At 40.6% G+C, this 22,891-nt stretch overlaps 1 long non-coding RNA gene across 1 annotated transcript; it reads right to left on the bottom strand.

The window, feature by feature from the left end:
• Positions 1-891: 891 nt before the first annotated feature.
• Positions 892-22,737, bottom strand: LOC121065662. Its single transcript, XR_005817230.1, has 4 exons — positions 22,626-22,737; positions 20,496-20,644; positions 5,723-5,801; positions 892-2,047 (listed from the first exon to the last, which is right to left on the bottom strand). It is a non-coding gene; the product is annotated as an uncharacterized LOC121065662 (long non-coding RNA).
• Positions 22,738-22,891: the final 154 nt, after the last annotated feature.

Below are 22,891 nucleotides of genomic sequence, written 5' to 3'. Positions count from 1 at the left end.
AAACTCCAACTTACCAAAAGCGATTTAAAAAATTGACTCTATGTTCTTTGTGTTTCTTCAGTGTCTTCACACTTTTTCTTCACCTTTACATTTCTTATCTTTTTCTCTTTTGAGAGGTTTCCTCTTACAGTGTGCAGGAGTTGCTTTCATCTGCTGTTCTCCTCTGTCTTTTTTGTGCGGTCTCACCCTTTCTCTCTGGATCACTCCTATTGCTCTTTCTCTTTCCTGTGTTCGCCAGTCTGACTCTTTGTGGGTTTTCTTTGTGTTCATCTTTTAACCCAGATGTTTCATCATACTTTCATCACCATAGAGGTCTTCTATGCTAGCTTCTTCCCACGCTACAAATTATGTATTCATACTCTGCTGGCATATTCACAGAAACAGCCTCCTTCTCTTTCACTTGCACGCACTCTCCTATGATCATGCATTACACCAGCACTTCAAAACTAAAATGAATATGTGGATATATGAAGATTTCCCCAATATGTGTTCATACATGCAAGCTCCACAAATCTATTCAAACCCTGCTCACAGGCTTGGTGCCAGAACCAGTTTATGTGGGAGTTGTAATGCAACCTCCCACTGTAACACATGTTCAACCTTTCTTCAGCACATGTACCCCACTTTCTTCTAGATCGTTTTTCCACATATGCACGGAACCTCCTTCTCATGTATTTTCTTCTTCCCTGTTTGTTCCATCCTCAGAGCCTTTCAAATAAAAAAGGTTCAGGTTTTGAGTGATTAAGTGTCAGCTAAGCTGAAAGTAGTTGGGGGAGCATTGTGAGGGAGAGAGTTTGTTCCTCCAATTTGGAAAAGCTCTCCTGGTTTTCTCTTTATTGGTTTTAGTATATGTATATATACTAAATATATATACCTGAAAAGGGCAAGGGGCATCTTCATTTTGAAAAGTAGGATATTGGTAGCAGCTCATTAAGCAACTAGCTTAGTCCAGTATCCTTACTTGATCTTAGGAAAAAGCTGCTTTGACTCTTCAGAGGACAGTATTTATAGAATGCTCCTGTCGCCCTTGTTTTTATGCTTTTGTACTTGCCCTCAGGCACGTCAGAGAAGGAACTAAAAACTCAAAATATTGTAAGTAAAAAAGAATGTTCTCAGGATAAGAGCAGTTTCATGACAGAAGTGAGGTTCCCTAAAGCACTGCAAGGAAGGACAAACATAACTATTGACTCATTTGACTAATGACTGTGTAAATGATACAGGGCTACCAACCCTTCTGGGGGCTAAGTACACGAAAAGGCTCACACACTCTTCAACGAGTCTAATTTTATCAGGACTTGGGTGAAAATATTTTACATTTCTCCAGGTAATGTCCCCTCCTCTTGCCCACCGAGAGAAAGACAATAAGGAGATGGGACTTCCAGCCTTTTGCAGTCTACCTAAGGTACTGAAGGTCAGCAGAGCACTCTTGGCACTGGAGATACCAGATGACATTGCAGCTATCTCCTTCCACCTACATTGCATGGGAGGGAAAGGCAAGCACCCACAGAGGGCACAGTTCAGTCTGACTGTCCCCTCAGCATGTGGCACGTACCAGCTACTCAGTGAGGATCTGGAGGAAGTGTTTCAGTGTGTGCTTTGCCAAGAGTCCTTCAGAGTTGTGACTCTTGGCCTCTGCAATGTGCCCCTTGCCAACACCCTCTCAGCTCCTGTGAGACTTTCCCTTGTTGATTGCTGATGCGCTTAAAACCAGGATCTGAGTGAAGTTTATCCGAGCTGCCTGTTGTTGCCCTGTGCTTTCCCCTTTCAGTGCCTCCACCACACAACAAAACTGTGTGATCCGGGGCTGCCTTCAGCCCTCAAGCTGCTCTCAGGCTCTCCACACAACCCAATACCAACCTAGCTTGCACCTCAGCTTTGCTAGGAAATTTTTACAAGAAAAAAAATTTAGTTCTCCAGACTGCAGTGAAATGTCCTGGCGGCTGTGTTTCCTTGGATCAAAACTGTGGATCTGGTAAACACACAAGGAAGATCTCTTCTGGACAGGGTGCCCAAGTTTCTTTTTGATGGAAACCCAAGTATAGCGGAGCTGAGGAGGAAAGTGATATGTCATGAGAGTCAAATTTAACATGGGTTTCCTCTGCGGATATGTTGCTTGCCTCATTTCAGGAACCCCAAAATGTTTCCAGGTCCACCAGCTGAGTGGTAACCTTAGCTCACCATGCCAGCCTGTCAGCAAGCCATATTGGATGATTTGCAGCTTACTTGTGCACCAGGAACCTCACAGTGTTTCTCGTCTTACAGATAGAGGACTAGAAAGTAGGAGACTTAGACACCGACTCTGAGACCCGGTGCTTGTCTTACAGCCAGCTACAGCTGGTCATTGGTAGCAACTGGATTAGACCATCAATTAAAGGTTTGTATCCCTTCAGACAGAAATATCATCCACCTTCTAAACATCTAGTTATTATTTGCATAAAATGTTATCACATCCTTTTATAGTCACCTAATTTCTCCTACGGCAAACACCTTCCAGGCTGTTTCACCTATACGCCTGTTATGCCACAGGACAGACCCTTGTCCAATGGTTTTTCTTGAGAGCTGGGCATTGCCGTTGTTCAAACCCTGCGTAGTAGCTGCTTCCTCCCCTATTACGTGTGTGAAAAACAGGTGCACACAATGCCCCTGAAGCCTGAACTCACAGAAGACCCCATAAAAGCATTGTTTAGTCTCCGGCATTAAATAAAGTCCAGGAGCCTAGGACATGTCTACCTTGCAGATGAAGAAACTTCTGCCTGAGCCGGCGTGGGTTGATAAGCAGGGGCAATGTGCCTGAACGAACGGGTTCTGCCTTACGCCATCCAGCTGCCAGACTTTGCCTAGCTCATTTGCACGGCAGTGATCTATATGTAGCATGCCAGCTTGCTGACGTGGCTGTCTGCTAGCTTGGGCATCGCTGCTGTGCTCCACATGGAGACAATGCTGAGCAGCATCTGTCTGCCAGGGCGGGGCGGTGGGCATGAGGAGGAGATGCAGCAGAGGGAAGGAATGCTGCCATGTTTTTATGGCCTTCTCATTTTACATTCTCATCATCTTATTTACATATGTTTTTATTACTTATGTTTGTGTTTTTTTTCCACAATGTTTTCTCTCTTTTCCCTTACTAGATTATGATAAATGTCAATTGACATTTTTCTTCGAGACTTGAATGCGTGGGAAAGCCTTGGTGCAGCTACTGGAGAAAGAAACCATAGGAAGAAAACAACTTTGACATGATCCTGTCATTATGCCTATCAGGGAACATATCTCACAACTTTAAATGTAATGACCCTATCCAACAGGCAAGGATATAATATGCCACTGAAACAGGATTAAGACATTGCACCGATGACAGAAACATCCTTTTCTGTCAAGGTCACCCTTACCAACTGGATAAAAACACGCGCTGGGAAGAGTGTCTTGTGACATGGTGTATGTTTAAGGACAGAAAGTCATAAACAACTTTCAACCCAAATCTCTGACACTGCAAAATTAGACTGATTCTGTATACGTGGAATTTTAGCCAGAGCTGTGCTGTAGCATGAAAATACAAAAAATGGGCAAGGAGCACTCTGACAGAGAGGAAATCCAGCTATATGCCATTTCTAATTGGAGTTTAAAAAAAAAAAAAAGGGTAAGCCTCTGACCAATGTATGTATGAAGTGACAATTTTCCCTTTTTTTTATTCTTATATGGCTGGTTTCAAGGCAGAGATTTGGAAAATATCTGAAAACAAACTTTTCAAGACAAAGATTTGCAACTGCTTATGTCCAGCTTTCTGATAGAGTAGACACTCATCAGAGAAAATCTGCTTGCCTCTCAAGAATACTGGGGCTAGGTGGATGAGTTGGGCAGAGGGGGTAGTGTATGTAAGGGCAGCTGGATGAACAAAAATAGAAACTTTTGAGGGTAAGGCAGAGGCATTTTGGAATAGAAGTCTGTATCTGGAGAGGCAGACACAGAGCATACTGGCCAAACTACATCAAGGATATCCAGGAACCTGGTGAGCAGATGAGAGGCATGTGGGGAAATGTGGTCCAAGCAGCACAAGAGACTGAAAGACTGCAGCATCCCTAGTGGGCCTCGGAGCACCACAGGAATGGATCTTGGGAGCAAATGCACCAGAAGTTACAATTTTGAGCTGGAAGTTGCTTACACACTACACATTCACACATCTTTTGCAAATGCAAAGTTAAAGTGCTGTCACAGCTGACTGTAAATTTTGCTCACATGACTTTGCTTTTGTGCTGCGTGTTGTGAGTTGAGACTCTCTCAAGTGCGAGGCACTAACCTAATCTAGGGGTGTGTTAACGTGGGCAGCTGCAATCACCTGAACACAGCATGAGGCTGTATCTCTGCAAAAAGCAAATAAAATAGGTAGTCAGCCATTCCTGAATAAAGGAATAAGTGTACCAAGGCCCTGAACAGCATCCTGAGGCTGCACAGTGCTGTCTGCATACTTCTGCATCCATAGCCTCAGCTATGTTGTAATTGGGTACCTCCCCAGGACAAACTGTGATCTTGAAAAAACTCCGGGCATTGAAAAAGTAAATTCCTGTTGATATAACACAGCAGTGGGCAATCATGTATTTCTCTGAGACATTATTATTACAACATCAGGACATTTGCATCAGCACTACATTGAGAAACTACAGCCACCGGAAGGACTGAGTGTGAGACAGCCTCTTGGCACTATTAGAAGATAAACACTCATTAAACTCCTACGGGGAATATCCAGGACCCTGTGCTACAGCGCAGTGTGGAGCAACAACTCGCCAAGCCCTGAGGAAAATACCTTAGATCCCACACACAGTTAAGGGAAGAAAAATAGAGAGAGATGATGTTAAAAGTGTTAAAATATGTATGATGCTAGAGACGTTAAGACTTCAAAGGCGTGTAACACTGCTATGCACATAAGTTGGCCATGCTATTGCACTTAATTTTGGTACGTCAAAGAAATGCAGTAAATGGGACATCAATATACATATATTTGCTATGGGAGCATTAGCATGGAATAATTTACCATAAAAAACTGTTGGCTGATATCAGTAATATCTGTGAAGGCCCATCTATGTTGCTGCAATAAATACAATGACAGCAGCTGGAGCTGCTGGAGCTATGCCACCTTTAATCTAAATAGCTCATACAACAACAGTGACTGTGCACAGGAACAAGGTTCAGCAAAAGCTTCACTAATCTGCCAGGGATGACTGACTGGTTTACATAGGTACCCATGCAAGTCACAAATTGTTGATGACACTGTCTGAAGTGGTGTGAGGATGCTTACTTGTACTCCAGAATGACTGACGAGGTGCTTGGTCAGAGCAGACATCATGCAAGGCTGAAGGAACACTGCCAGGCTATTGAATTGTCTAGACTCTCTCTCCACCCTTGCTTGAAAACTGAATGATCCAGGCTCTCATTGCCTTGTGCACTTACAGAAATCCACCTCCGGGCACCCCCCTTGCCTCCACATGTGCTCCTTACAATCTCCTGGGACCGGTGGTGCCCAGGGAGGAGATGCCAGAGGACATCCCTCCTCCTGGCCCAGCTCTGCTGCACCATGGACAGGTGGGGCGCAAGTTCTGCTGCTGGTGTGTGGCTGAGTGGAGCCACTGATTTCTGTCTTCCCTTCTCTCCTGCAGCTGGTTTGCTCTGCACTGGAGCATGTGAAGTCACTCTTATACCGCACTAAGCACTAAAGCTGTTGTACAGAACCACCTACCTGGATGTGTATGAGAGAGTCAGGGGAATTCCTTCCTGAACCAAAGTCCAGCCGGGTCCAGTCTGGATATAGTAGAGTCCTACATAAAGAAGTGAAAATTTATTATGTATGTTTTTTACTTATATATTACCATAACATTTAAAATTTTTACTTAACTTCTGAATATCTCTTTTTTGCTTTTACATGCAATCCAAGACAGTTCCCCCAATAGTGTTTTTACCCACAACTAAATGCTGAAAATAAAAATCTTCATTTTCATTTCATTGCTGTTATTGCTGTCATCACTAAACCTAGTAACTGGGGTTTGTACTGACCATCCAATACTGGCAGATGACTTTAAGTCACTGCTCGTTAAACTTACATGAGAGTTAAAAATTTGCATAGAGAAAAGGTAAATAATAAAGAGACAGATAGATAAGGATGACTCCCGTTTGAAAACAATAACAACAACAAAAATGCAACAACCAAAAACAAACAAACAAAAATAATAATAAAAAAGAAATCAGACTGTTTTTCTTGTATGTAAGTTACATAGTCAGGAATTAAAATATAGCCTGTAAGATGGAAAGTTTGTGCTATTAAGAAGTTCTGAAATTCATTTTCATTCTGAAAATTTCATTCTGAAAATGAATTTGGGGTAAGAGTCAATAATTTGCTGAATGCAACCTCTCCATGGGCACTGCAGCCAAAAGGGATCCTAAGGGATCAGCCAGGAGCCCTTACGAAGAGTGAGGAAGATGATGTGACTGCTCGATTTAGCTTTGGTAAGACTCGTGATGGACTAGAGTTGATTCCTGATGTGCACCATCCATAAGGGATGCTGATAGATTACTCAGACTATGGAGAAGAGCCATGGGACTCATTACAGGATGTGAAAACATGTTTTACAGCAATGGACTCAAAGAGTTTAATCTGTTATTTTAAGAAAGAGGAGGCTAAGAGATGAGATGATCACAGTCCATAAGTATCTATGGCAGGGATATGATTTTGATAAATGAGCGTTAGTCCAGCAAACAAAGGCTTAACAAGATTTAATTGCTGGAAGCTGAATCAAGGCAAATGCAAAATAAAAATAAGGCACAAAAATGTAAGGGCAAGAATAGTTGTTCCTTGAAACAATTCACTAAGTGTTGCTGTGGGCTCTTCATCACTGGAAATATTTTAATTGAGATTGGCTGCTTCTCTAAACTTTGTGCTCCAGTTCAAACAGGAATTAATTCAGGGAAGTCCCATGGCTTGTATTATAAAAGAGGCCAAGCCAGATGATCACAGTGGTCCCTTCTGACTTTCTAATTTATGAACTCTGATATAATCAGACCCTAGCATAATATAGCCATCGGCAAAACCACTTCCTATTCATCACAGATTATTCTGAGAAATGTTAACATCTTCTCATTATTTCATCAGGATAAATCAGGCATTACAGCTATGGCTGTATTAAGCTGGTAAAACATAACTGCAGTTTCATGTGTCTTTAACTCATTACCTTAAAAAACCTCAAAACATTTACCCAGCTCATCCTAACTATTCGGTGTAAAAAGCATTTAAATGCTGAGAACAATGAGTTCAGGCTCCAATACCACTGAGTTGTCCTTCAGTAAGAACACACAAAATGTATCCTTATAAATGAGCAACCCTAAAGTAAACCCTACATCACTATCACCTGGATGTAACTACACCTAATGTCCCCTTGATCTTTGCACAGAACTCTCGGTGCGTACACAGCGAGAGCAGTAAATGGCTCTAAGGAGGTAGATACTGTTTCACAAAAAGGTTTAAGACAAACACAGACAGCAGAGAAGTGCTGATTTAGTAACAGAATATTTTACAGCAAAGAAGGTCACAAATTGGCAGCATTAAAGGTTTTATTTTGGTTAGTTGACAAGTGCGAATAAATGCTGTACAGAACAGGTAGTCAAGTGCCAGCAATATTTTTCTTTTGAAAATGTTATCTTCACTTAGATCTTCTTCAGTAGAATATCACCAGTCAATCATAAAGCTGGCTGTTCCAGCCAAATACTTTTACCATTACACAATCCTGTGTGGATACTAGGTTCACGCGGTGGAGACAATCCTGCAAAGCCTGAGGAAGATAATGTTTTCTAATCCAAAAAGAGCCCATTTCCCCTTTATAAATTAGGAAATGAAACTTTTGAGAAAGTGGCTTTTAAAACCAACTTAAATTCCAACTCCAGATAGATTGGCTAAATTAAATTCACGGTGTTGGACCTTGTATTGGTAGGAAGAACGTTGGACAAACAGCTTATCTCCAGCGTGTTTTTAATGCACAGTCAGGTCAGTATCTTGTGACCAGCTTCACAGAACACATCAGACTTCTTAGCTAATGCACAATTTCCAAAAATCAGATAACTAAAACAAGCAATGGACTTCACAGTGACTTTAAGCAGAAAATGCAAAGAAATTTGTCAGAATACTGTGTAGCTTGTTGTGTCGTGCTAGCCACTGATTCATACTAGTTAAATTTATGTGAACTGTCCAGATCAGATTGTTTATTGCCTTTTTTTTTTTAAATGTTCATGAGAAATTAGCATATTTTTAGAAATTAAAGTTTTGTTCTCATGGTCACCAGAAAAGAAATTTCAAAAGAGCTGTAGTGTCTCACTAATCTCCTCAGAGCTAGGTCATATTTTACATGATGTAGATGTCACATAATATCTCCCCAAACATTTACATGCTTATCATCAGCAATAAAAAAGCAAGTGGATTGACTTAATGAGCTGACAAGCAGCAACTTGTGGATGAAGTTTAAGTATGCTACAGAACTACCAGCATGGCTCAAAGCTGATAATATCTTCTTTGGGTTTTCTTAATTTTTAATAGTCCTGACTGCATCTCTGCTACCACATCCTCCAAATCTTTTCCCTCTTCTGGCTGACTACAACACTCTCCCACTGTGATCTCCTCTAAACAGCTTTCTTTTATTCTTGATGTTGTCTATTCTGTGTTACGACCCTTTCTTTTAACTTATTCCTCTCTGAATTCCTCTGTGTAATTCCTCTGAGTTACTTATTCTTCTCACTGAGTATTTACCTAGTTTACACTACTTGAATTCAGCATAAAACTACTAAAAGCAAAGTCAACATTTTATCCAGTTCTTCACAACACGAAAATGTCATATCTTGAGATGTACTTCCTTGCTTTCATCCCCGAACTGGTATTTAGAAAGGAAAATGTGCAGTAAATACATTACTGGCAGCTGTAACATAATAATTTGAGCACAAGAAAATTAGAATAATGGTTTTGATATGAGCAATACCTTTTGGTAATGGGGTTGTATTCACAGTATTGCTTTTGATTGCCAAAGATGCATGGATTGACCTGTATTCACCAACAACTAGCAGTCATGCCGTTACACTATCAGGAGGAAGAAAGCTATTGGCTGAGAAAGGAAGTGAAAGACTATTTATTTCAATCCCCAGGAGGAAGTAGCAAAGCAACCTGAGTGAAAGCAAAAAACCTGAAAAGAGCATTGCATCTCTGAGAAGATGAAAGGGGGGTGTCAGTGATATCTTATGATTTATAACAGCTTTGCATTTGGGCTGCAAATTTGGCTGTGACGTGTGAATGTAATGTGTTTTCCTAATAAGAGGAATAAGTGCTCCAAGTTGATCCTTAAATAAATGTATAAAGTGCTGAAAAGCATGAGCACAGAGTATGGCTTAAGAAGTGTAAATACAGATATGAAATGACTGCTCTTGAGTGCAAGAGGCTGGGTGATGGAACAATGAGAATGAAAGAGTATAGTGTTCCTAAAGAGTTTACTGTTTGGTAAGAAGGAAATGAGCATACTGTCTTCAGTCCTACACTCCCTCTTTCTTTCTTCCCTTTATTATCTTGCCAAAATTGTTTGCTTTTGAAAAATAATGAAGTTTTTCTGAAATAACAACCCTCCTTATGCCTTCATACATTGCTTCATTTCTTTAAAGTGCTCAGCAAACATTGCCAAGTCACTCTAACAATATGGTTCTTAAATATGACGATGAGATAGAGAAACTGAACCCTGGAGATGAAATGACTCGGCTGGGGTCCCATATTTAAAGCTTTAAAGTGATACTATTGGACAAATTGTGATGATATGAACAAACAATGCTATTAAATAGCTGATAGTGGAATTAAGAGTGGAGCACAGGACTTCCTGCTTCTTCTTTTAATGTTGGGGACCGCACAGCCTGCCTGTAGAATTCCATTTAATGCCGTTTTTCTTCACTATGTTCTTACTTTGCTGTATGAGCTTCTTGCCAATGAGTAATCAATTCCCGACCTATCAGTTTAATAAGTTACACATTATGCTTTACTTGCACATTTTATCAAACGGGATCTATGATCCATTCTAAACATCTTGCGGATTTAGAATATGTTGGGAACCCTGTGTGACCTGGAGATATCCAAACACTGCTGGATGCTCAATGACTCCAGCAGAAGAACGGGGTAGTCTCCACAGCATTCTGATTAGGAAAATGTCCCTGTGTCAGACAAAAATTGTTCCACAATTGACAAACCAAACTGAAAGAATGAAGACTTCTAGTTCACTCAGATTATACCTTTTACTAATAACAGTGTTCCTTCCGTGATCAAACTGAAGCACACTTAAGAGACAGTGTGAGTGCATTTTGTTGTTAGTATCTGTTCATATCTTTTTGTTTAAGGACAGCTTTTAACCTATCAGCAACTTGCAGGAAAAAATCAAATATACAACACCCACTCTCACTTACCAAATATCTAGGATTCATGTTTGCCCTGATCTGTCAGTAATAGTAAAAAATATATAGTTTGTAAGAATGCAACAAAACAGGACAAATACTATAGAACATGCATAGAATGCAATAGAATACACAGAAGAATATAGACAGAATACACAGAAGAAGAATATATAATATACATTATTATTTTTATTTATATATGAGAAGGATAACATTCTTTTCCGAAAATGTGTTCTTCAGTTGTGTCATCCCTGAACAGATAATCTCTATTACAAATGCATTTTGAAGATCTCAGAAAATTGTAGTGTTTTTTTTTTTTAAATCAATTATTCATCAAAAATATCTGATAAGAATACTTTTATATGTGATTGTTCTTCACCTCTGACGAGTTTACCAAAAACTGCTGGACATACACTGAATAGGAAGTTATATCTTTCTGCTAACTCACTGAAATACCAAATCCATCATTCTGGATTTGGAACACTCCCTTGAGGACTTTGTGCCCATAAACCAATAAATGGATTACATTCATTCACATGTGTTTTTCCCATCTGTGACAGATAATGTGGCATGCCACAACTCAGGTAAAATGGGATGGTCAAAATGCAGTTTTTGTCATGCCCTACAATTCAAGAAGCATCAGGATAGATGCCAAGACTTTCAAAATCTTGAATCAAATACAGAGGCCGAACCCCAGAGGTTTAAATAAGGACGCTGACATTTTTGAATATCTGCATGTAGACATCGCTGTTACTGAGGAGGAATACTCACAGCCCAGCTGCAAATGGGTAAAAATTGCACTGAAAGCTTCAGCTTGGGACTATGAGGCAATAACTCCCACAGTTTTCTTTCCTCCTCCCCCAAGCAGCAATAAAAATCCCACAGAACAGAAAAAGTTCTTTTTAGTTTGGATTTTAGAAGTTAAAAAATAGGTGTGTCACTTTTATACAGCGTCTGATGTATTAAGTCTCAAATAACACAAGAATTCTTATATAACCCAGTAATCAGTGGACTCAATTGTTTATAATATGCCAACAGTAAATGCAGGAGGAATTTATAATCATATTTTCATGGGGAGTAAGCCAAAACCCCTTCTGCAAGTCAAACAAACTGCTTCACTTTTTCATTTTGGACAGGTTTAAAACACGAAGAGATATGACAACATGTCAGATAAATTTCTCTTCTGGCATTTTCCCCATGGAGGTGACGCAAAGAAACGTAAGAAGGTGAGGTTGTTATGTCCACTGTGTGTGTTATAGTTACTCTACAGGTGGATAGTTATGATAGTCTAATGACAATATCTCCATAGTGAAAAGAATACAAAAAAAAAAAAAAACCATTGGCTACATTTTCTATACTTCAATTCTTCTCCACTTTTTTTTCCTCCTCTCAAAATTTTCATTTCTTTCTCAGCATATCTTTCCAGTAGACATTTTTTTTTCTTTCTTTCCTTCTTCTCTGCCTCGTTTAGATTCCCTCAACAATGGAAATTAAGTGGGGTTGACTGAACTGGTTTAAACACAATAGAAATACAGTTCCAGTGACTGGAATTTAAAGACAGATTTCCCCTGACTGATGTCTGCTAGTCAGAGCAGTTTTAAGGCAGTATTTTAAAATTATTTCAATATTTTAAAATTATTTCTCAGATGTTCCCTTTTCAAATGAGTGGTCCCAATTTCAGTAGGGAAAGAGACAGCTCCTTTCTGATCTCCTTGTTGCTGCTGGCCATCCGCTGCTTTTTCTCCTCAGCTTCCCCCGTTCCCTCCTCCCCCCATTCCCATGTCCAGCCCGAAGCCTCTCCCAGAAGAGTATTCAGCTAGGGACATGCTTGAGCACCCCAAAAGCCAATCCATACCCCCTGTATGTCTCCCAGTGCCAGCAGGGCATTGTCCCTGCAGTGGCTGGTCTACGCTAGTATTTATAACATGGAAGCGCTGCAACAGCACATCTTCTCTCCTCCCTCACTTTCAGTCAGGGCCATTTTCAGATGCAGGCTGCCCTGGGGCTGGCTACCAGGGAGAAGAAAGCAGCCCTCACTGGAGCAAACTGGGCAGCAGCACAGGAGGAGGGGAGACATCCCTCAGGCACTTGCAGATTGCCACAGTGAGTAAAGGGGACACGGGTGACGATGGCATGGAAGGCTTTTTGCCCAGGTGTAGTTAAGGAAATGTGAAGGACTGAAGGGTGACCTAGGTACTTGAAACTTAGTGGACATTTTCAAGGGTCCCCCACTCAGTGGGGCCCCCTGATGCTTTCCTGATCTGCCTGTGAGCCCTCAACCCTTGTGCTCCTGCCCTTTTTTGCCTTTGCTCCTCATGTGTTGTTTTTTTTTGTTGTTGTTGTTTTGTTTTGTTTTTTTTTCCATTTGTCATTTCTCCTCTGGGGAGGCCCTGACACTTTGGTTAGCCCATCAGTGCCCCAGCCGAGCCCCAAGCCAAGACTAACAAAAGCTTCACTGCTCCCCATTCATTTCTGCTCAGAAGGAAGGAAGAAAGGGTAGACACCCTGGGGAGGTGGGGGGGAAATGGTGATCATCCCAAGGCACAGCTATGATTTCAGCCTCCAAATATGGGTTGTAGTAGAGAAAATTAAGAAGCTGTCTTTCCCAAGCCCTGCAGACAGGCTGGTCTGGGACACAGTGGAGGCTGCTCTTTTCACCTGGAAATGTCTCACAGATTCCTACCAAGGCTGATTCCTCTCGCAAAGTCCAAACCCTACTTCGCTTTAACACCTCTGTTTATGTTACAACTTTAAAGGCCAAGATCACAGCCTGAAATGGTGCAAAACTGCCAGTGTTTCCTTGGATTTAGGGTAAAACAAGCCTTTCTGCACTTGGGCAAAGGCCCTTCAGTGATGAGGCTAAGAGATTTGTGCTTGAAACATTCTTCGTAATACAACTTCAAGATGCTTGGCAAGGCTGAACTCCCGTGAAGGAATCTGATGCAAGAAAACAGATGAAAGCTGCAACGTAGTTGAAGGGAATTGCAGAGATTTGATTGAGGACAGGATTTGGCCTCTATCACTGAACATTCATGAGGCCAAACATGATATGGAAACTGTTTCAGTAAATGTACTCCACAGAATCTACATGCCAGGGAGCCTGAGCAGCTTCATTTATCACTGCTGCACTGCTGGTGTTTGTCTTTATACAAGATTATAACTTTTTTTCCATTAAATCCCATGTCTGAGTAGCAGTCCCTATTGATTTCTAAGGATGCAGAAAGTTGTTTATAACCAAATCAGTGTTATTTTGGGAAAAAAGCTTCGTGATTCAAATCCTTCTGCCCGAGTGCATATGAGTTTGGATGTCATTCTGAAGCCACTGAGACTAAATTGAAAATTAATTGCTACAGATAGATGTGGCAAAGAGAAATATTAAAAGCTAAAAATACCATCTTTAGTACAGAAGACTGTCTGTGGCAGTACCCTAGCTTGACAAATAAGGAGAGAACTGTGGAAAAATTGAGGCTTTTTGATATCACTGAGAAAAACTAGTCAAGGATGTAGCTGCTTTTTCACTCTCCATCTACATCTGATTCATTTATGTTAGTGCTCCCACGGTGTTTCTTTGAAGCAGCCCAAACACCACTAGCTAGAAGAGCTTTCCACTGTATTTTTTCCCACAAATTTGCTGATGGTTTTTCAAAAAAAGATTTCACACATATTCACTTATTTTCATATGGAAATCTTTAACTCATGAAATAAAAAGATCTCTTTGGTCTCATATCCAATATTTATTCTAGTTACACACTTTTAAAGAGATGATACTGATTTGCGCCACTAAACAAAGAGCACATCAGTATTGCAAGCAGTCATTTTCCATCCAGCTAAGCTTTCTTTGGAATGTAGCTGTCAATTTTTCCTTTTTCAGACCCTGAAGGAAGTATCCACATTTATTCAAAATAAAGAATCCAAACTCTTGGACTCCTCAGAGCAAAATAAGCCAGAAGGTGGAGTTGCAACTGTAATTATGATCTCTTTAGTGCCTGAGGACAATGTCTTTAGTTAACTAGATGCATTCCACTGCTACTAATGCAGTCTGTTCATGTTTAAAAATGTTTATTTTTCCCTATCTAGTCCTAGCTTTCAATGTTATTGACAAATACAAGCAATGTGTGCATCCAATAAACATATGAAATGAATCACTGAAAACATCTCTTTCTTATCGGCCTATACTTGTTTCAAAGAATCAGTTTCATAAACTACTAGCTATTCTGTTATTTGTTGTAAATATGATAAATATAATGCTTATTGCACCTTATTAATGCTCTTTGAATTGATTTAAAGAAGTGTTTATGTACCTAAAATGGAACTGATCAGATCATTTTCCCATATGAAAACACTTAAATTGCAGAGATCAGGGAATTACAGAGGTCAGAGAAAAAGTGAACCTTTGTGCACTTCAGCAGTGTGTCCTGTGAAGAAGGCATGGAAACCACACAAAGATACAGCTCTGTGAGGACACTCCGCTGCCAGCAGCTCTCCAGTTTTTGCACGGTGGATTCCAACAAGAGGCTGCTTTCAGCTTCACTTGCAGCAAAAGCTATTGCAATATTCTTTGCACAAGCAAATATTACTTGATGTGGAAAAGATTTTTAAGACAGTGAGCTGAAATACACAATGCAGTACAAGTGTGTCTACCCTTATTCTCCACCTTTTTTAGTTTGAAATATGGTGGAAATTTTTTCTCTGGGAGAAATATCTCTTTTTGACATTATATGCTGTACCTTCTTATTAGAACGTGATTAGGAGAGCTAAGAAAGGACTTACTCAACACTGTAAAAACTAGGACTTGTTTGAAATACGAGAACATTGTCCTGTTGCAAGCATTCAGAAATGATACTTAACTGTCAAAATCTTTTGCCGTCATTTATTGATTTTCCTCTGACAAAAGTTCCTGCCACAGATTTGGGATAAGCTGTGGTGTTGTAAAGCTAGTGTGAAAGTTTGCCTACAATAAGGGAACTGAGAATAGTATATTATTTAGACATCTCTGTAACAATTCAGTAATTCTGCTATACTACAAGTTGCTCAACTGTTCCAAAGGCTAGGAGTCTGTGTGCGGATGCAGGTTGTGTCTATATGGAATTTGCACGGCAGTGCATTTTTTTAATCTACAGCCACATACTTCAGCAAAGCTAATGCAGGTGTGCATCCTTCAAGCTGAATGAAAAGAGCAGCTTAGTCCCTTCATGCACAGGAGCCCGGAGACAATGAAAGATCCCAATGCCACCCAAATCATAGCAAAGCCCATATGGATGCAGGCTACACTGGACGAGAGTCAGCTGGGACATGCGGAGGCTGGGAAGGTGACTGGTTGGGTGTTGTGTGTGTCTGTCTGTGTGTGCCTGTCCGTAAGTAACAGCGGTCAGAGAAGCCATCCTGCGAGGGGCCCAAATCAGAGCGGCACGGCTCTGCGGGGAACACACTCCACACCAGAAGCAAGCTTGGAAACTCTGAGTAAGAAAAGTGCCTGTTGTTTGTTTCTGCTGCGCTCAGAGAAACAAGATTCTGAGTACATGCTTTGTAAATAAACCGAAGACATTCCTGACTCCTATCATCAATTTCTCCTCCTAATGGAAAAAATCCAGCAAGTTTCCACTCAGTGAACAGGGGCAATAACATAAGCACGAACACAAGGGTCAAGTCAAGTACTATCCACACGCGTACTGGTGCAGCCCTGCTCAGATCAATGCAGAAAAAAAGGTCCCTTGATAGAGGAATCAGAGATACTCTTTCTCTTGCACTTGAAATTTTGAAATCAGAAAACTGACTGTAAAGGAACCAAAGGTCTCATCTCTTTGGCTAGAAAAAAAGTTGCACTTCCAACAAAGTGAAAGTAGAATTTGATTTCTCTGAACATTTTTAATTTATGGACGATCATTTTTCTAGACTTGAATGTACAGAATTAGCCTGGTCAAATGCCTTCTTCTTCAATCTTCCCAAATACAAAACAATTCTTATATCACAATACCAGCCTGTCTCATGAGGAATTGTGAGAGCTAACTTTTCAGACTTCAGTGATATGAGATCCTTTGGATAACAGATAGAAAGCACTTGGTTTCTATATGGACAAAAATACTTTTCCATAAGTGCAAGTCTTTGGAAAATATTGCAATTGAAAAACAAACAAACCAACAAACAAAACAAAACAAAGCAACAAAAGCAAAACAAAGCAAACAAAAAGAAAGCAAAACAAAACCATCAGAATAACTGTAACTGCTAGCCACATGTGCCCCTTAGGATTGAACATCATGTTCATTTCCATTTGATAATTTAGCATCTATATCAATGATATATTACAGATAAACACTAGTAGAAGCCTTGAAATTTTCTATCTTCTATTTAAAAGTCACCTTTGAAAAATCACCTTCATTCCCATAAAAACACTCTTTGAAAGCTTCTAACTTTTACTCCTGGGATACTGCGATAAAAACGTGCATGTGGGGTTGAGTGCAGCAGCTAGGGTAAATCACATAACACTGCGACGCGCAGGCAGGGACTCACCAAGTGCATTCCTGCAAACAGCTTCACTCCCCTTGGCCACGTATTATAGGCAGACAGAGAAGAGAGCATACAGGAGAGATCTGGGGATAAACTGAAGAGCTTGGCTACAAAAACTTTCATTACTCTAACACTCTCTCATTGAATGGCAGTCTTAGTGCAAGAGTAGTGCTCCTGACCACTGCCATAACATGGATAAATAGACAAAATTATTAATATAATGATAACTAGACTGTGCATTGAAAGATGGTCTTACCAGTCTTACGTTCTTTCTGGAGGACCCACCTCTCAACCAGATCTCCTGCTCAGGGTGTCTTGCAGGAGTAGGGCAAGAGCCAAGAAAGCACAGTAGCCCAAATGGTGTCAAAGGGATGACCCTTTGATCATGTGTCAGAGGGCTGACCATCTGACCGTGAGGGAACCCTTTAATCCTTTGGATGCTGCCTCTCTAAAGGTGCGTCAGTTTTCTAGAAAGGGAAAGAAATAATAGCTGTAAGAAGTAAAAAGATCTTGCATGATGTCTAGATATAAATGGGAGGTGGGGGGAGAACGACAATAAACCCAAAATTAAAAAAATAGAGATTGTAGAGGAAGTTGACTTAAAAGTTCAGAGGAAAAGCTGGATGAAAGGAGAACGAGTGACTGTCCTTCTGGTCTTGTGAGTTCTGCATTCCTGGCTGTATGGCTGCCCAGATTTAAGAAATAGGAAAACATGTCTCTTTTTGTTTGATTGTTTGTTTTGTTTTGTTTTGTTTTGTTTGAAAGTGGACAATGAAAGTAAAAGGCGTGAGAAAGAGGCAGGAGATGCGCAATAGGTCTGTGAGCTGTTAGCACAATAATGACTTCTACATCATGTTTCTGGATGAGGTGGTCCAGAGGTGCAGTGTAGAGAAACTGGGGAAGGAGGTCAGAGTCAGACCCGAAACATCCCACTGAAAATCTGTAGGGGAGCATAAGAAAGAGTTTCCAAAGGACATGTTACAAGAGTGATTGCAAAGCTGGGAGAAGCACTAGAAGGCAGAGAGAAGACAAGAAACAAGAGGACAAGACTGCAGGAGGAGGCTCTAATTGTGGGGGAGAAGAGAGTGGAGGCATGAAGTTGGAAGGACAGTCCAAAAAGAGTGAGACTCAAGGATGAGAGAGGTCTGGAAATACTTCCCAGAAACAGACCTCACTTACTCATAGGGAGTTTGTGCCATTGCCATGGAGTGAGAGTCCAGCTACGTCCCAACCTCAGCACCTCCCAGCCGGGTGAAGGCTTGGCTCCCCTAAGCTGGGCTGATAACCACTTCCCAGAGCTATAAGTTCCACTGCCTGCAGGGTGCCCCATTCTTCTTCCTCCCACCCCAGCTCCCGTGCCCCGGCGCTCGTGCTCACCCAGCCCTGTGTTAAGCCAGAGTAGAACTAACACAAGGAAGCAAATAGTTTTCCACCAGCTTAGTGTGCTATTAAGCACTACTTTAAACAGCAAAGAAAATACATGGGATGACATACGGAGACACTTTCCCACAGAAGCATTAAAGGCAGTTTAGCACAGTGCTTAGTTCCAAGACGTATGAGTATCTTTGATGTCTGAAGCCCCACCTTTACTACTGCTTGCTACCTCAGAATACTGGATGAAGAGAAGGATGGACATAGAGAGGCCAGTGGTTACTCTGAATAACAAACTGAAGAGGCTACATTATTTTAAATATAAGAGAATAATGCAGAAGCATGTTAGTTCTGTATACGAATTGGAATTACAAGTTCTCATCACACTATGAAACACCTTATATATTTAACAGAAACTGCACATACATCAACCAGATGTATTTGGTCGTAAAAAACACAACGTATCATTAAAGCGGAGACAGAAGGTGGGAAGATAGCTCTCTGCAGAGACAGGTGTGAAAGAAATATGACAATGAAAAAACAGGTACTATTAATGTTATAACACAAAAGACAACGGGACAAGACAACATCCTATTCCCATAGGGCTGCCTGGCAGTCCCTTCAACATCTAGCTGCTGTGGGATCTGTTTTAGGATTTGTACAATATGTTGATGTAAAAAAAAAAAAAAAAAAAAAAGTTCTAAAATCTCAGAAAATGCTTTGTCTAGACAGCAAATAATGGTGTTTGGTAACACTTATACAAATTCAAATATATAATACTATAATTATGATTAGATTTTATGGGAGCATAACTGCATGCTAACAGTGCAAGCTATTGGTAGTATTAACAAGCAATATAGCTATTCCCAGAAGAAGGATAAAAGGAATATAATGATGAAAGTGTATGTGTGGAGGCAGCAACCCACTGTGATGGTACATTTGCACACAGAGATCAGCCACGAGGTACTGGGACTCCATTTTCACAAAGTTTTTTTGATGAGAGGGGACGTGATTCATGGAGGAAGGAATAAAAGCTGAATGTTTCACTATCTTGGCTCTGTTTCTTTGTTTGTCACAGAGCAATTGCTGACTTCAGCTGAGTCCGACATTGCTCAGCCTCATCTCGGTGCTTACTGTCAGCTTGTTCTGAAACTTTGTGATAGTGTCTGTTCATCACAAGCACACTAGGATATAGACCTGAACACAGAAGGCCATGGTGCACGTTAATCTAGCAGAACTAGCTGTTTATTCAGACAGCTGACACTTGTCGCTCAATTTTCTGAGGAGCATTTGGGAAGGGCAGGCTGCTGGGTACCCACACCACAGGCAGTAATGGTGTAGCCATGCCCAGGATGGGAGGGCATGACAGTAACATGATGTTTCTGACCCAGTTTGTTGAGGTTCGAAGCATTTTGGGGGAGCAGAGAGATGTCTGGAAGTTCAGGTCTGCCAGGCTGTGGGGCTGCATGGCCCACACTCCTGGAGCGATGTAAAAGTTGCAAGGTGCACAGGCAATGGGGAGAAAGGCCTACAAAATCTCTGTCCTAAGAGAGAAAGCAGCTGGGATGAAGCTGATAAACTGCTGATTCCAGAGCCCAGATAGAAAACCAGAAAGCAGAGCTGCAGAAAAACAGAAAGCAGAAAACTCTTCGGAAAGGCTGAGCAAAGAAGTGGCATGACGCTGTCGGTTCCCCCTCTGGTTTGGGAAAGCAGAATCTCTGTTTATTCTATTTAAATAAACAGAATTGCACCATCAATCTCCCATCCAAAGGAAACACCCCACAAGACCTTAAATGCTGGCTCACCTCTCAGAGCAAATTATGACAATACATCTTGTCCAGTTTCTAACCTCCTGAAATACCTGTGTGATACTGGTCCAGCTGGCAGACCTGGGCGCTGTCCCACCCTGCAGACATGGGAAAGGAGCAGCTGTTTCTACAGCAGCCTCACTCTTCCCAAAGGTCCCATGGATGGAATTAAACCCATGGGGAAGGAAGCATCAATGGTCAGATAGTCTGACGTAGGGAATTTGTACTGGGCTTGATTGAACCACCTGTTCCTTGTATAGAAATTGCACAATTTGCTTCTGATAGCTTTAGTACCACAAATAGATTGGCACAACTGGAGCTGGAAATTCCAGGTTTGCTTTACAATTCATCTCCTTTGAAAAGCTTTACCTGGGAGGGAGAGCGGCTGGTTCTTGGGTCTCATCCTGCAGGTGCCGGCTGCATGCCTCATCTAAGTCATCCCAAATAACTTCTCTGGGAGTCGAGTTTAGTCCTTTGATTAAAGCTAGCAGCAGTTTGCCAATGATAACCCAGTCCTTCTGTGAAGTAACGCAATTTAATTAACATGCATCTCTCCTGGCCTGGCTAGAGGTGCAGGGTACTAAATGTGTTGAATACAAAGTAATACTGGTTAGCAGCTGAGGGCAGGAAAGGCAAAACTCCCACCTCAGATCAAAACTTCAGATGGAGAGTGCCTGGGCAGAATATAATCACCCAGACTTATCCACTCAAGTTGGCATGCCTAACTCCTAGGAAAAATTATGTGGGATCTTTGTCATGAATGACAACGGCTGATTTCACATCTTATCCCAAAAGACTCCACTAAAGATCTTTAGGAATTTCTTAAGTAACCACATATGTTGAACTGTTACTTATCTTAATGAAAAAAAGATAGTCACTTAACAAAAAGATATCCAGGGATGAGTTCACGCTACAGATTATACAATATGTAACCACTCCCCCCACTGTCCCCCCCCCCAAAAAAAATAAAAAGAGAGACAATTTTCATTTATACAAGCACAAATTTTCCATCTGAAAATACTAAGTGTAATTGTTTTCTGTCATTTGAAGGAAGTCCTGGCTCCACTGAAGTCAATGGCAAAACTCCCATGGACTTCAAATGGATCAGGACTTAAACCTTCGCCTTTAAGAACATGCCGACTGATTTTTAAATTTTCTTAAAAAAAAAATCAAAAGAAAAATAAATGTGCTTGTATTTAAAAGTTTTGATGCCAAGTTTCATCCCAGGATGAATTACTTCAGCCTTGATATAAATCTATCAAAAAAGGTTTAAAAAATGTAAAGATGAACACGCTCTTAAAGAACAGCCCTGCTTTCCTCTTGTTCTTCTCTGGTCCATATCAAAGAATTTTGTACATGAAATAATATGAATAAAAGAGAAAAGATAAAATAACAAACCAAATAATCAACAACATTACAGATACAGTCTGCAATTTAAAAATAGGCTAGATGTTATAGTCCCGAGCATTTAATAGAAAAATATGTATTTCCCCAGCTTCAATTTTATTGAGATGCCAAACATTCAAGAAATAAAGCACAGCTATTTAAGTTAATTTACATCAAGTAAAAATGAATTCATTACAGATACTTCATCTGAATTAAAAAGAAAAAAAAAAAAAAGAAAAAGAAAATTTTTCCATTGAATTAAATGTCTTACATAATACAAGAAAGTTGACAGTCCAAAGATCAATCTGTCACTGTATCCTGTCTTTGGCAATTTTTTAGAGTGTTTGTTTAAGGACAGAGTGTAAAACCAGGTCAGTGTCTACTAAAATGCAGAAGATGCAGAGTAAATGAAAAGATTTTATTGTTTCTAAAAATGCATGTGAGATTTTCTAAATCTGTTCTGTATCTGATAACGTTATCTTGCAGAGATCAGTGAAATAATGCTGTGGTTTGGTGTTAGCATACTACAGATAGATCACACTGAAACTTCGGCTTAAATAAAATATTTGCATGCATCCCATTGTAATCTTGCTTCGTCTCTAGCAATGTTAATCAAGAAAAATTTCTCCTGCACTTTCACATTTAAGTAGAAAAACAGCTGGTGTCTTTTGTCTCCGTCTGAAAATTAACCAAGCTCCTAAGCTCAACATATTACCCAAACTAAGCAATTTATGCAGTTTTCCAGGATGCATTAACATAGCTCATCAATCATTGCAATGATAGTATGACAATGACGACACAATTTTGCTCTACTAGTTACAGTGATACAAAGCAAAAAGAAAAGAAAAAAAAGGAGAATCGACGCTGCTGAATGTTGTAGAAATGATTTCCCTACTTTCTGATTATGATTAAATCTTGGTGTGCTTTGAAATCCCTAATGTGTAATGCAAACCAGGATTTGGGGTGTTAGGAATGCATCCCCACCCTTCTTCCACAACGCTCTGCAAATTATCATCTGCAGACCCCAAATCCTTGAGTGGAGGGGGGAAGGAGTAAGAGGGAGGCAGAGAGCAGAGGAGGGGAGAGAGAGGAGAGATTAGAAGCACTTTTCACCTCTTGGTCCCGTCAGTGCGATCAGCGCCGAGAACCGTGCTTCAAATCCAGTGTTATCGTTAGGCCCGATTCAAAGGAAGTCAAATAGTCTACTGAGAAAACAGTGGAAAAAGTCAGGTCCTAAAGAAGTAAGTGCTGCATGTTGAAACGTATGCATGTCACACCCCATTTGTCTTTCATATTGAAGAATAAAGCAGCCTGTCCCGCAGCAGTTATTATACACCATATTCTTTATTTTAAAAATGCAAGAAATTTGGCACAAAGAA

This window comes from Cygnus olor, chromosome 2 (genome assembly GCF_009769625.2).
Source record: "Cygnus olor isolate bCygOlo1 chromosome 2, bCygOlo1.pri.v2, whole genome shotgun sequence".
NCBI lineage: Eukaryota > Metazoa > Chordata > Aves > Anseriformes > Anatidae > Cygnus > Cygnus olor.
The sequence above is the reverse complement of the archived record's forward strand: the minus strand, read 5'-3'. Positions and strand labels throughout refer to the sequence as shown.